General features: G+C 41.6%; 1 long non-coding RNA gene across 1 annotated transcript in view; it reads left to right on the plus strand.

Moving 5' to 3' along the window:
- The window catches only part of LOC137650678 (uncharacterized), a 128,225-nt gene that overhangs the window by 87,663 nt on the left and 26,080 nt on the right, over positions 1-14,482 (plus strand). Inside the window, exon 4 of the long non-coding RNA XR_011046046.1 lies at positions 10,711-10,891. This is a non-coding gene — a long non-coding RNA (uncharacterized lncRNA). The remainder of the gene's footprint in view (positions 1-10,710; positions 10,892-14,482) is intronic.

Raw genomic sequence — 14,482 nt, forward strand, 5'->3', positions numbered from 1 at the left:
CACATGAAGTTAGAGCTGTCGCAACTTCCGTGGCCTTTAAACAAAATAGATCTCTGAAAAGTATAATGGACGCAACCTATTGGAGAAGCAAGTCAGTGTTCGCGTCTTTTTATCTTAAGGATGTCCAGTCTCTTTACGAGGACTGCTACACACTGGGACCATTCGTAGCAGCGAGTGCAGTAGTGGGTGAGGGCTCAACCACTACAATTCCTTAATTCCATAACCTTTTAATCTTTCTCTTGAAATGTTTTTTATTGTTGTTTTTTGGGTTGTCCGGAAGGCTAAGAAGCCTTTCGCATCCTGGTTGATTTGGCGGGTGGTCAAAGTCATTTCTTGAGAGCGCCTAGATTAGGGGTTTTGATGAGGTCCTGTTGTATGGGTTGCAACCCTTGATACTTCAGATCCTAGGGGTCGATCAGCATCCTAAGAGGATCGCGAGGCTCCGTAAGGAAGACGTACTTAAAAAAGGCAGAGTAATTGTTCAAGTCGACTTCCTTACCAGGTACCTATTTATTTTGTTTTTGTTATTTTGATAACTTCTAAAATGAAATAAAAACTCTTAGCTCATAATAATGTAAACATATATTGCTGGTCTCTACCCACCCCCCTGGGTGTGAATCAGCTATTATAATCACCGGCTAAGTTAAATATTGAAAAATGTTATTTTGATAATAAAATAAATTTTTGAATATACTTACCCGGTGATTATAAATTAAAGGACCCTCCCATCCTCCCCAATAGAGACGCAGTGGAACGAGGAGAAAATTGAGTCTTTGTTTACATTGAGTACTGGGTATCTGGACGACAGATGGCGCTGTTGGGCACACCCGCAACCTGTGTAGCGATCGCTGGCGAGTTTTACCTTAGAGTTTTCTGTCGAGCAACAGAGTTGCAGCTATTATAATCACCGGGTAAGTATATTCAAAAATTTATTTTATTATCAAAATAACATTTTTGTCTTAAGAAATCTATTTTTGTAATGGCTATAGTATATACTGTACTGTACTTTAAGTTCCTGAAAACTAACAAATATGTATAACTACTGTACATAATTTTTGTAAGCTTATTTACTGAATTTATTGCATATATTTTTTTTTTTCATTGTTTCCTTTCCTCACTGGGCTATTTTTCCTGTTAGGGCCCCTGGGCTTATAGCATCCTGCTTTTCCAACTAGAGTTGTAACTTAGCAAGTAATAATAATAATAGTTCTGATGTAAAAGGAAAAAAGGTTATAAAACAAGGTGTTGGTTTTATAAGATTATACGTCAATCATCATCATCTCCTATGCCTATTGATAAAAAGGGCTTCTGTTAAATTTCACAAGTGTCTATCTTGAGCTTTTATATCAATACTTCTCAATTCAGCATCTCCTACTTCATGCTTCATAGTCCTCAGCCATGTAGGCTTGGGTCTTCCAACTCTTCTAGTGCCTTGTGGAGCCCAGTTAAAAGTTTGGTGAACTAATCTCTTTGGGAGTATGAGGAGCATGTCCAAACCATCTCCATCTACCCCTCACCATGATCTCATCCACATATGGCACTCGAGTAATCTCTTATACAGTGGTACCTCTACATACGAATTTAATCCGTTTCACAACCGACTTCGGATGTAGAAAATGTTCGGATGTAGAAACGAATTTTCCCATGAGAATACATTGAAATAGGATTAATCCGTGGTTGAGCTCAAAAACCTATGATAACTCCTTTATAAATTACTACACATAATTACACATGACAATATGCACTCTAAATTAGATAATACACATGTAAAAAAGAATAATGATCAAGAAATGATAAATAAGAGACGTGTTTTTAGCGTCACTTTACCTTAGAAAGTCCAGCGCAGGTGTTGTTGGTCTTGCTACGCAGAGAGGAGACGGACGGGCGGCGAGGAGGTAGAGAGGTTGACTACGATAAACGTACACTACCGTAACTTATTCTAACTTACATTAAGTGAACTTTAACCCAACTTAGCTTATTTATTTTTTTATTTTCATATTTTATATTTTTTTTTAAATTTTCTTTTTTTCTTTTTGATGATTAATTTTAATCACTTTCACTCTCTCCACTTAAAATTGATTGAATTTTTTTCTCTTCACTCTTTGCCGTTTTCTTTGAACCACTTCCATCCTCTTCATCACGAGTTCGCTTTGTAGTTTTTTTAAAGAAGCTATCGATAGAAAGTTGCTTGGTACAGCTTTTCAGAAATTTTCGAAAATAAGTTAGGGAAACATCATCAAACTACGCAACTACACGACAAATCTGCAATTTCTATTTGTCGATGAAGTCGACCACATCTTGATATTTTCCTAACACCTCTTTTATTTGCGCCGAACCTATTGCAAGTTCACTCACACGGACGCCACGCTCATGCTTTTCAATAATTCCTTGCTTTACTTCTAAAGAAAGCATTTCCTTATTCCTTTTCTCACCACTACCACTACCACTTGCGAAACTAAGCCTTTTAGGACCCATGATTTACGTAAAATACCGTAAAAGGATGAACGTAAAAAATCACGATTAAAACACAGTTAATAGCAGAACGCACAGGGCACAACCACACGAAGCCGACGAGAACAGAGGAATATCCCAAGCCACGCTAATTGAGGGTCCCTCCGAGGTAGAAATGCTGCCTTCTATCGGCGGAAATAAGAAATACATCCGGCGCTATGAGTACCATCTACGTGCACGGGTACAGTATTGTTTACTTCGGGTGTCGAAAAAAAATTCGGGTGTAGAGTAGGAACGTGTTTGAATTGTACTTCTCGTGTCGAAAAATTCGGATACAACCGGTACGACGAAAATTGCTTACTTCGTGTGTCGAAATAAAATTCGGGTGTAGAGTCGAAAAATTGCTCGAATTTTACTTTGGATGTTGGAAAATTCGGACGTAGATACGTTCGTGTGTAGAGGTTCCACTGTACTTTTGTTTTTAATCCTATCCTGCCGTGAACTCCGGATATTCTATAATTTCAGCTCTACGAAAAAGTCAGTCGATCGATTTGTTTATCGTTTAATCATTGAAATTATGTCTAATTAAGATGCATTGAGAGTGGTTATTTATGAAGATGAATTGTGAAAGAACCACCTTTGATAGTAGAATACTTGAGAATACTTGCTTATATTTTGCTCTACTTTGTTCATTCATCAGATGACTTGTTTTAACAAAAGTTGGAAACAGTAAAATTGAGTAGCACAAGAGGTCTCTGTCTTTCATTATGAGTCGACTAGGGTTTTTTTAATGTTCAGTTAAGTATGATTTATATACTGCCCAGTATTTGACTCGTAGTCTACTGTATTTCTGATGTGTTGGTACCTTACTTTCCTTTAGAAGCAATATGAACAGCGGCGCCGTAAATGGCGCGTCCGGTTCTGGCACAGCTCCGCCACATAACACCAAATATTACGAAAAGTAGAAGTTACTTTACGGCCAGAGCTTATTTAAACAATACTAGGATCTGGTACTCAGCTTTCCAGAAGAGGGCGAGGCTGAAGATTGAGACATAACGGCGATGTAAGCAGATAAGTAAGACACTTGGGAAAAATCCGACTAAGCATAGGAGCTACAAGCGAAAGGATGAAGACGGACGTGACGTCATTTAGCAATGGCGCCCGTTTGTTTACGTCTCGAGTACCAAAAGTAGCCACGGATGAGAGTAACTTTGGAACGGCTCCTCAGTTACTCAGCCACCTTTCCATATCGTAGTGTTAACTCTATATGGGGTGCAGATAGCTATGTGGCGTGTTAATACATGCGTCCCCTGTTGATATACGTTATCCTAGTGGGAAACCTTTAGGGTACTCGCAACAGAAGTTAGAATTCTGTGATAACCTTTAGTTTAATTCTCTGGGAATATCCACTGTAGTTAAATATACCCTAGGAAGCTACTGAAGGAACCTTCCATCAGGACGACATGGCTATCTCACCCAAAAATAGATTTTTCAATATTTAACTTAGCCGGTGATTATAATAGCTGCAACTCTGTTGCTCGACAGAAAACTCTAAGGTAAAACTCGCCAGCGATCGCTACACAGGTTGCGGGTGTGCCCAACAGCGCCATCTGTCGTCCAGATACCCAGTACTCAATGTAAACAAAGACTCAATTTTCTCTCTGTCGTGCTATCGACAAGACGTACTTACTCGCTGTTGCTAAACTGGAGTTTTTTCACAACTAATTGGTGAAGTACATTATTCTAGTTTTGAGCTTTCGCTGTGCAGGGTTTCTCTTCACAAATCCTTGAACTCTTTTTGATAACGGATTCTTTGTTGATGATTTTTTGATAGTTTTTGAATTCCCCTTTGACCAATTCAAAATGGCTGACCCTTCACAAGTCCCAAAATTTAGGAAGTGCAATGCTAGGGACTGTTCAAGGCGTCTTCCGAAGGCTTCTATCGACCCTCACACTGTTTGTTCCAATTGTCGGGATAAAACCTGTCAATTGGAAGATCGGTGTGAGGAGTGCGTTGGGCTTTCGGAATTCGATTTTATCGAATTCCAAAAGTATACACGTAGGCTAGAGAGAGATAGAGTTAGGAGAAGTTCCTCTCGTTCTATAGATATTTCCTCTCCTCATGCCCCACAACCTATTCCTTCCCCTGTAGTGGTTGCTCCTAATCCCCTCCTGGCACTCAGGAACCTTCGATGGCTGATATGATGCGTGCCATCCAAGCTCTGGGTGAGAGAGTTGAGTCCCTTGCTAGTGACCGTAATCAGCTCATGGCGGATGTGAAGGAGCTGAAGTGCAAAAGTGCAGTGGGAAGTGATAAAGTGAGTGATAGTGTTGTGGATAGTGTTGCGCTTGAGGGTTCGTCTGTTCGTGCCTGTCGTCCTCCTAGTCCGGGACCTCTTGCAAGCTCCCAAGTCCAGGGGAGAAGCAATGTCGTACGACAAATGGGTTCGAGAGGCTTTAATCAGCGAACAGACGTTCCCTCCGTGGTATCGGGCGTATCTACCCAAGATCGCCCCTGCCTAACAAAGACGAGAGAGCCCATTTATACCTCGTCTTCGGAAGGTGTTTCTCGCAAGAAACCATGGACCAAGGTCTCACGACCGTTAAAGCGCAAGTCGGTCCCTTCCGCACAAGTCCAACGGCCCAGTTGTAGCCACTGGGTCAGTTCGGACTCGCTGCAGTCATCCGATGACTGCTCACCTCCTAAGAGAGGCAAAGCGGTACCGCTTCAGACAGTTACACCGTCTGTCGCCGCACCTGCTCCTGTAGACCCTAAGTGGTCTTTACTGCAAGACATGCAGTCTAAACTAACGTCTCTTATGCAGGACTTTCGTGCGGAGAAGGTTGCTGCCGCACCAGCTAGTGCAGCTCCTTGCCTACAACCACCCACACGATCGGTTGTGCGTCCTGTGGACGCTGAGGTAACCTTCTCACGCACACCAGTTGAGAGAGTTCCGCCACCCATGCGTTCCAGTGTGTTCTGCCAGCCGCATGTTGACGTTCAGCGACGCACGGAGGTATCCGTTGACGTTCGTGAGGTTCAACAACCGTCAGAGTTGTTTTGTTTTGACGCGGTGCGTCAACCTCCGCAACCCAGTGTGGTTGCCACTGCTCACCCACATCAGTCCAGACAGTCTGGAGTAGACGCTGTGCGTCCCCGCGCTGCTATGGTTGTTGCCAGCTCACAGACTGGGCAGCAGTTCCATGACGTTGCGTCCGGCTCAGTCACGCATGCACCCGTGCGACCGGACTCAGCTAACCAGCCGTTACCCACTCCGTTGCCGTTCCCTCATCAGTTATCGGATGAGGGACTTTCTGATGATGATGTTGCTGCACACGTAGATGAACCGCATTCAGAACTGGACGAGCCTAAGTCTACGCAACCCTCTTTGGACTTTAGGAAAGTTTTGGCCCTGTTCAAAGAGATGTTTCCGGACCAGTTTGTTTCTGTGGCTCCGCGTTCTCCTGCGTCAGAGTTTGTGTTAGGCATGCCGTCAACCACTCCTGCCTTTATTAGACTCGTCCTCGCACGCTCGTCCAAGAGAGCTTTGCGGGTGATAGGAGAATGGCTGCAGTCCAAGAAGAGTTTAGGGAAGACAGCTTTTACGTTTCCCCCTGCTAGACTCTCTTCTAGATCGAGCGTCTGGTATGCCACGGGAGAAGTTCTCGGCTTGGGAGTTCCTGCCTCTGCCCAGGGCGACTTCTCAAGTCTTGTAGACTCTCCCCGCCGCCTTGCCATGAGACGCTCAAAGATATGTTGGTCATCTTCGGACCTGGACCACCTTTTGAAAGGTATCTTTAGAGCCTTCGAAGTTTTTAACTTCTTAGACTGGTGTCTAGGAGCTCTAAGCAGAAAGATCTTTCCGACAGAGAAGGAGACTTCCTTGCTCATTATGTCCTGCATGGACAAGGCCGTACGTGATGGGTCTAATGAGCTTGCTGCATCATTTGTGTCCGGAGTCCTTAAGAAGCGTGAAAACCTATGCTCATTCCTTTCAGCTGGAGTTACACCATGCCAGAGATCCGAACTTCTGTTTGCTCCTCTTTCCAAGTGCCTTTTTCAAGAAGACCTGATTAAGGAAATTGCCGCTTCTTTGATACAGAAGGATACTCACGATCTTGTTGCGTCCTCAGCTCGCAAAGCCACCCCTTTGCCTACCTTGTCAGCTAGACCAAGGATGGACACTCCAGCGTCCCGTTTCATTCCGCCCTTTCGTGGCAGAGCCTCCAGCAGAGGAGGTGCTCGTGCCGAAGGGAAACGAGGAAAGAAGAAAGGAACCAAGTCCTTTAAGGGCAGAGTCTGACTGCCAGCTTCTTCAGACAGCAGTGGGAGCCAGACTCAAGAACTTCTGGCAGACCTGGGAAAAGAGAGGCGCAGATGCACAATCTGTGAAGTTACTCAGAGAGGGGTACAAGATCCCGTTTGTACGAAAACCCCCTCTAGCAACGTCTCCCATCGATCTCTCTCCCAGGTACAGAGAGGAAGACAAGAGACGAGCATTGAAACAGGAAGTGTCTCTCTTACTAGAGAAGGGAGCGGTAGTCAAAGTCTCGGACCATCAAACCCCGGGATTCTACAACCGCCTCTTCTTGGTGTCAAAGAAGACAGGAGGGTGGAGGCCGGTGCTAGACGTCAGTGCGCTGAATGTCTTTGTCACAAAGCAGACGTTCTCCATGGAGACCACAAAGTCGGTTCTAGCAGCGGTCAGAAGGGAAGACTGGATGGTCTCTTTAGACCTAAGGGACGCCTACTTCCACGTCCCCATCCACCCGGACTCCCAACCTTTTCTGAGATTCGTTTTCGAAAAGGTTGTCTACCAGTTTCAAGCCCTGTGCTTTGGCCTAAGCACAGCTCCTCTTGTGTTTACGAAGCTGATGAGGAATGTAGCCAAATTCCTTCATTTAGCGGACATCCGAGCCTCCCTCTATTTGGACGACTGGCTTCTCAGAGCTTCTTCCAGTCGTCGCTGTCTGAAGGATCTAAAGTGGACTCTAGATCTGACCAAGGAATTGGGTCTCCTTGTCAATATGGAAAAGTCACAAGTGGTCCCATCCCAAACTATTGTGTATTTAGGGATGGAGATTCACAGTCTAGCTTTTCGGGCTTTTCCGTCGGCCCCCAGAACAAGCCAAGCCCAGTTATGCATCCAGAACATGCTGAAGAAGGATCGATGTTCAGTCAGGAAGTGGATGAGTCTGATAGGGACGCTATCATCCCTGGCACAGTTTGTGTCATTAGGAAGACTACACCTCCGTCCTCTTCAATATCACCTAGCATTTCACTGGAAAAAGGACAAGACGCTAGAAGCGGTCTCGATCCCCATTTCCGAGAAGATGAAGTCTTGCCTGACGTGGTGGAAGGACAGTATCAGCCTCAGAGAGGGTCTGCCCCTGGCTGTTCAGACTCCCAACCACGTTCTCTTCTCGGACGCATCGGACGTAGGCTGGGGTGCGACATTAGACGGTTGGGAATGCTCGGGAATATGGAACTCGAGTCAAAGGACAATGCATATCAACTGCAAGGAGCTACTGGCAGTACATCTGGCCTTGAAAAGCTTCAGGTCTCTCCTTCAAGGCAAAGTGGTGGAGGTGAACTCGGACAACACCACTGCTTTGGCGTACATCTCCAAGCAAGGAGGGACCCACTCACTGACGTTGTACGAGATCGCAAGGGACCTGCTCACCTGGTCAAAAGGTCTAAACATATCGCTAGTAACGAGGTTCATCCAAGGCAACTTGAATGTCATGGCAGATTGTCTCAGTCGGAAGGGACAAGTAATTCCAACAGAATGGACCCTCCACAAGGATGTATGCGAGAGACTTTGGGCCACTTGGGGCCAGCCAACCATAGATCTCTTTGCAACCTCGATGACCAAGAGGCTCCCAATATATTGCTCACCAATCCCGGACCCAGCAGCAGTTCATATAGATGCCTTTCTCCTAGATTGGTCACATCTAGATTTATACGCATTCCCACCGTTCAAGATTGTCAACAAGGTACTGCAGAAGTTCGCCTCTCACGAAGGGACAAGGTTGACGCTAGTTGCTCCCCTCTGGCCCGCGAGAGAATGGTTCACCGAGGTACTTCGATGGCTAGTAGACGTTCCCAGAACTCTTCCTCTAAGGGTGGACCTTCTACGTCAGCCACACGTAAAGAAGGTACACCAAAGCCTCCACGCTCTTCGTCTGACTGCCTTCAGACTATCGAAAGACTCTCGAGAGCTAGAGGCTTTTCGAAGGAGGCAGCCAGGGCGATTGCTAGAGCAAGGAGAACATCCACCCTTAGAGTCTACCAATCGAAGTGGGAAGTCTTCCGAAACTGGTGCAAGTCAGTATCTGTATCCTCGACCAGTACCTCTGTAACTCAATTAGCTGACTTCCTATTATACCTGAGGAAAGAACGATCACTTTCAGCTCCCACTATCAAGGGTTACAGAAGCATGTTGGCATCAGTCTTCCGTCACAGAGGCTTAGATCTTTCCAACAATAAAGATCTACAGGACCTCCTTAAGTCTTTTGAGACCACGAAGGAGCGTCGTTTGGTTACACCTGTTTGGAATTTAGACGTGGTACTAAGATTCCTCATGTCAGACAGGTTCGAGCCACTACAATCAGCCTCCCTGAAAGATCTCACCTTAAAGACTCTTTTCCTAGTATGCTTAGCCACAGCTAAAAGAGTCAGTGAGATTCATGCCTTCAGCAAGAACATCGGATTTTCATCAGAAAAGGCTACATGTTCACTACAACTTGGTTTTCTAGCCAAAAACGAGCTGCCTTCTCGACCTTGGCCGAAATCGTTCGATATTCCAAGCTTATCGAATATGGTTGGCAATGAACTAGAAAGAGTCTTATGCCCTGTGAGAGCTCTTAAGTTCTATTTAAAACGAACTAAACCTTTACGAGGCCTGTCTGAAGCTTTATGGTGTTCAGTTAAGAAACCATCTTTGCCTATGTCAAAGAATGCTTTATCCTATTTTATCAGACTGTTAATACGAGAAGCTCATTCCCATCTGAGTGAGGAAGACCAAGCTTTGCTGAAGGTAAGGACACATGAAGTTAGAGCTGTCGCAACTTCCGTGGCCTTTAAACAAAATAGATCTCTGCGAAGTATAATGGACGCAACCTATTGGAGAAGCAAGTCAGTGTTCGCGTCTTTTTATCTTAAGGATGTCCAGTCTCTTTACGAGGACTGCTACACACTGGGACCATTCGTAGCAGCGAGTGCAGTAGTGGGTGAGGGCTCAACCACTACAATTCCCTAATTCCATAACCTTTTAATCTTTCTCTTGAAATGTTTTTTATTGTTGCTTTTTGGGTTGTCCGGAAGGCTAAGAAGCCTTTCGCATCCTGGTTGATTTGGCGGGTGGTCAAAGTCATTTCTTGAGAGCGCCTAGATTAGGGGTTTTGATGAGGTCCTGTTGTATGGGTTGCAACCCTTGATACTTTAGATCCTAGGGGTCGATCAGCATCCTAAGAGGATCGCGAGGCTCCGTAAGGAAGACGTACTTAAAAAGGCAAAGTAATTGTTCAAGTCGACTTCCTTACCAGGTACCTATTTATTTTGTTTTTGTTATTTTGATAACTTCTAAAATGAAATAAAAACTCTTAGCTCATGATAATGTAAACATATATTGCTGGTCTCTACCCACCCCCCTGGGTGTGAATCAGCTATTATAATCACCGGCTAAGTTAAATATTGAAAAATGTTATTTTGATAATAAAATAAATTTTTGAATATACTTACCCGGTGATTATAAATTAAAGGACCCTCCCTTCCTCCCCAATAGAGACGCAGTGGAACGAGGAGAAAATTGAGTCTTTGTTTACATTGAGTACTGGGTATCTGGACGACAGATGGCGCTGTTGGGCACACCCGCAACCTGTGTAGCGATCGCTGGCGAGTTTTACCTTAGAGTTTTCTGTCGAGCAACAGAGTTGCAGCTATTATAATCACCGGGTAAGTATATTCAAAAATTTATTTTATTATCAAAATAACATTTTTCGCTTCGCTCAAAATCCGTTTTGAGATAAAGTGTTACCCTTCATAATTTCAGGTATTAGATACAGTACAATGTACAGTATACTGTATGTCATTTCTGGTTCAATTTTTTATTTAATTTGAGACATGTGGAATTTAGGAATTAATTTTTTGGTTCATGGGTGCAGTATTACATTATCTACTTATTTATTGTTCAACTTCATAGTTTTATATTTACCTAACATATTAATTGAAAATAATAGCTCTTGTTTTCCCAACAGATAAAAGTGAAATACAGCATTTTTGAGCCAACATTTTATGAAAAATTTATGTAGTTGTTTGGGCACCTACTCAAAATTGTGATAGAAATATGTCTCACAGCAAATGACGAACTTCAGCAAGCACATGCAGAAAGAGGTGTAGATATTGAAGGGCCCTATACCTCTCATTCCGCTTCTCACAGTAAGTGAAAGAATACTGCACCTTCGTTATTGTTACTTAATAGTAACTTGCCAACTTCTTGGATGCTTCTTGAGTCCGTCCTAATAAGTAAATGAATACCTATACTGTACAGTACTGTATCATATACTGTACTTGAAGATTCAAGGTTAACTGGCAGCTAAAAGTAGTGCCATGGTATTTTCAAAGTAAATTGAGCCAGAATTTACTTTTTATCATGAAAACTTAAAGTTTTGTAGGAAAATCAACTTTATTGGAAAAGGTAGTGTAACCAAAACCATCGTGACGATACTGTTAAGTAAACTTAAATATTGAGGTCCAGTAATTTTAGATGTTTAGTTTATATTCTACTTCCCATTACTGTTTATTAGTGTTATTTTTTCATGATTTGGTAAGTAGATTTAAAGTGGAATTATTCAAAAGTGTTTCCTTATAAAATTACTAATGGACATTATATCTTCTCTTCATTCTATTTTGGCTTCCAAAAGGTTTCATAGGAATGTTTTTCTTCCAAATATAGTGGGTGGACCTTTTTACTTAGTTGGGATTTATTTTTGTTAGTGTTTAATTTAGGATAGTTGCAAGTGTTTTTAATAACTGCCTTTTCTTGTGCAAGATCTCTTACTACACAGTCTTCTTGAAAAGTTGTAGCGGGATGTCACAAGAACAACCCCCCACACCCTTGAATCGCTCTAACTGACAAATGTTTCCTCACCACAAACCCCCTTACGTTATCAACTGGAATCTTACACAGAAGGGGAATAAAAACAAAGCACAACCTTAATACTATATTCCTTAAAACTAAAATGCTTAATACGAACCATCCACAATCAAAATATCACCTAAAACTGATAAAAAACTTAACACTAAATATACAATAACCGGAACACCATTCAAATAAACCATAAAAAAACCTTATCAAAACTTAAAAAATTAAGCGCACACCAACACAAAAATATGTATGCGTTTATAGATATTACAACACCAACACTCGTTCACAGAAAGCAGAACTGTTTCTCGGCACAGTACCACAGCTCTGTGATTAACAGACTAAACTGTGTGGCAATTTGCCACAACTGCCTCCGCGATTGGGGTCGTACTTATCATCGTCATCGTCATCATCATCAATCGAAAGTTCATTCAGTCCGGGTCATCAACAATTATATAAATCTGAACAGTCGTATCAAGTTCCTTATCATAAACCAGGTCATCTACAATCAATTCCACATACAAGTTAAAATCTCTCCAAAGGAGGAATTACGGCCTGCAAAATAATAAAAGAAAAACACTTATGAACACTCCTAGCTAACTAAACTATGATAAATGAGGAACTTTCTATTATTCAGAATCACTCCTAGCAAAGATAAATAAATTGTACTTACTGTCAAAGTAATTAAACACTTCCACGCTGATAAAAAAAAAATAATAATAATAATCCAGCATTCACACAACTGCCTCTGGGTGCAGTCAAATAAAAAAGAGCATTCGCCCAGACATTCACCACTGTCCTAAGCTAGCTAAATCAAACAAACAACCTCAGTTATACAACAGTCTTCTCATAACAAACAATCATTACTCTCTCTCTCTCTCTCTCTCTCTCTCTCTCTCTCTCTCTCTCTCTCTCTCTCTCTCTCTCTCTCTCTCTGTGGATTTGGCAAACAACAAAAAATAAAGAAAAATCAAACAAAAAGTAATCCTCCACCGAGTCTCAATTTATAGTTTGTTATTTATCATATATGTTTTACTTTGTTATATCCATATTTGGCTTATGAGTCTTTCCTTTTTAGGCTGCTTCCCCTATTGGAGACTTTAGTCCTGTACATTTATTTTTTCTTAAGTTAGGATTACTGCTTGGCATATAATAATTTGCTCTTTGGTGAACTGAAGAAATTCAAGGGGGAGTATTTTGAAGAAAAATGTCAATTAAGTTATACATCTTAGTACTTGCCTTGTTTTCTGTTTTATTGCATATAATATAAGGTATATTAAGCTTACTTTATAAAGTTCACCAATGATTGACATAATTGCAAAAGTTTTGCCTAGTTTTTTCTCATCCATTTTTTTTTCTTTTTCCCATGTGTATCACCCACTTTCCTTCTCCCACATTCCAACATTAAACAGCCAACAACAGCCTGAGTATAATCCCTTTTAATTATTATTCTGCTTTTGTAAATAATCACTGTAAAATAGTTCTGTACATTGTTATTGACCTCTGATTGTAATATGTGTGAGAATGGCTTCCCGCAGACTTTACAGTGGCCACTCCCTGGGATATCTCCTTTAGATTAGGAGCACAAATCTCTTTCCTACCCATACCACAGGATATTAACAAAATATAAGCCCCTTTTAATGTCAGCTGGGATCTGGAATATGGAAGGTTTTTAGCTGAAAGATTGGCTGAGACGAAAGCTGCCTTGTTGGCATAAAACAAAGCTTACCAACTTGCTTTGAGACGAGAAAGTTGCAGCTGACCTGGACAGGAGCATACTAATTTACTATTTTGATATTACGGCTGAAAACCATGGTGGTCAAAACAGTGACCTTCTCTCTAGATTCTAGCAGTTGTCTCTGTGGTTAACCTGAACCGAAGTCTGCTGTATTGAATCCTGAATGTGAATATTTAGTATATAGCTGGCCTAATAGGAAATCTCCCATAAATTTATTCTACTTGGTGAAGACCAAAACCAACTACTGTACCTTACTTTCCTCCCCGTCTTTTGAAACTTATGGGTGGTCACATATGGACAGCTAAGTCTACTTAAAGTTGATCATGATTGTGAATATGAAATTTATTTCTTATTGATTACAGTATTACCTTTATTATTTTAAAGATTATAATTCAGTTATTCTGTATTATTTGAAGGTATTGTTTTACAATTATTTGTCTATTTTTATACAGTTAGAAGCTATTTTTAAAATTTAATTGAGCATTGCCATAATTTATTTGGTTACTCTTTTCAGATTAGGCCTATTATTAAAGAATGTGGAAGGTATATTGCGTTGAATGTTCCTTGTTTTTTGTATTCATAGTTTACTGATTATCATTTGCAAAACTTTGAAGAAAATTTTAAAGTTATGTTAAATGATTTTGGTATTATTGCATTGTATCCTGTTTGTTTAGTCCAGTGATTCTTAAACTGTGGGGCGCGCCCCCCTAGGGGGGCGCCAGGAGCTTCCAAGGGGGGCGCAAGCAGGGCTGCTAGATGGTAGCATTTTTTTTTTGTTTGTAATATTATTTGCAAAATAGTCAAAAACATTATCACTGCTTCCATATGTTTTTTTTTAATTATCATCTCGAAGCATGCCAAAAATTCAATTAGTAAATGCCAAAAGTTATCAAAGTGACACGTGTGGCTAACCCTTAGATGACAGTGGTCAGAGAAATGTTTCCTCGTACCACCTTATTGCTCATCTCACCCGCTCTTATAATAACAAAGGGTTGCAGTCGTCTGGCTCAGTCTGTCAAACGAAATAATGATGGCTTTCAAGTCCTGCATAATATATTTCAACTATTATCAAGTACTGGTAATTACTACAGTTAATGATGTTCCAGAAGATTCACAAGAGCAGTTCCCTAGAACTGAAGTTTAATTC

Source organism: Palaemon carinicauda, chromosome 12 (assembly GCF_036898095.1).
Source record: "Palaemon carinicauda isolate YSFRI2023 chromosome 12, ASM3689809v2, whole genome shotgun sequence".
NCBI lineage: Eukaryota > Metazoa > Arthropoda > Malacostraca > Decapoda > Palaemonidae > Palaemon > Palaemon carinicauda.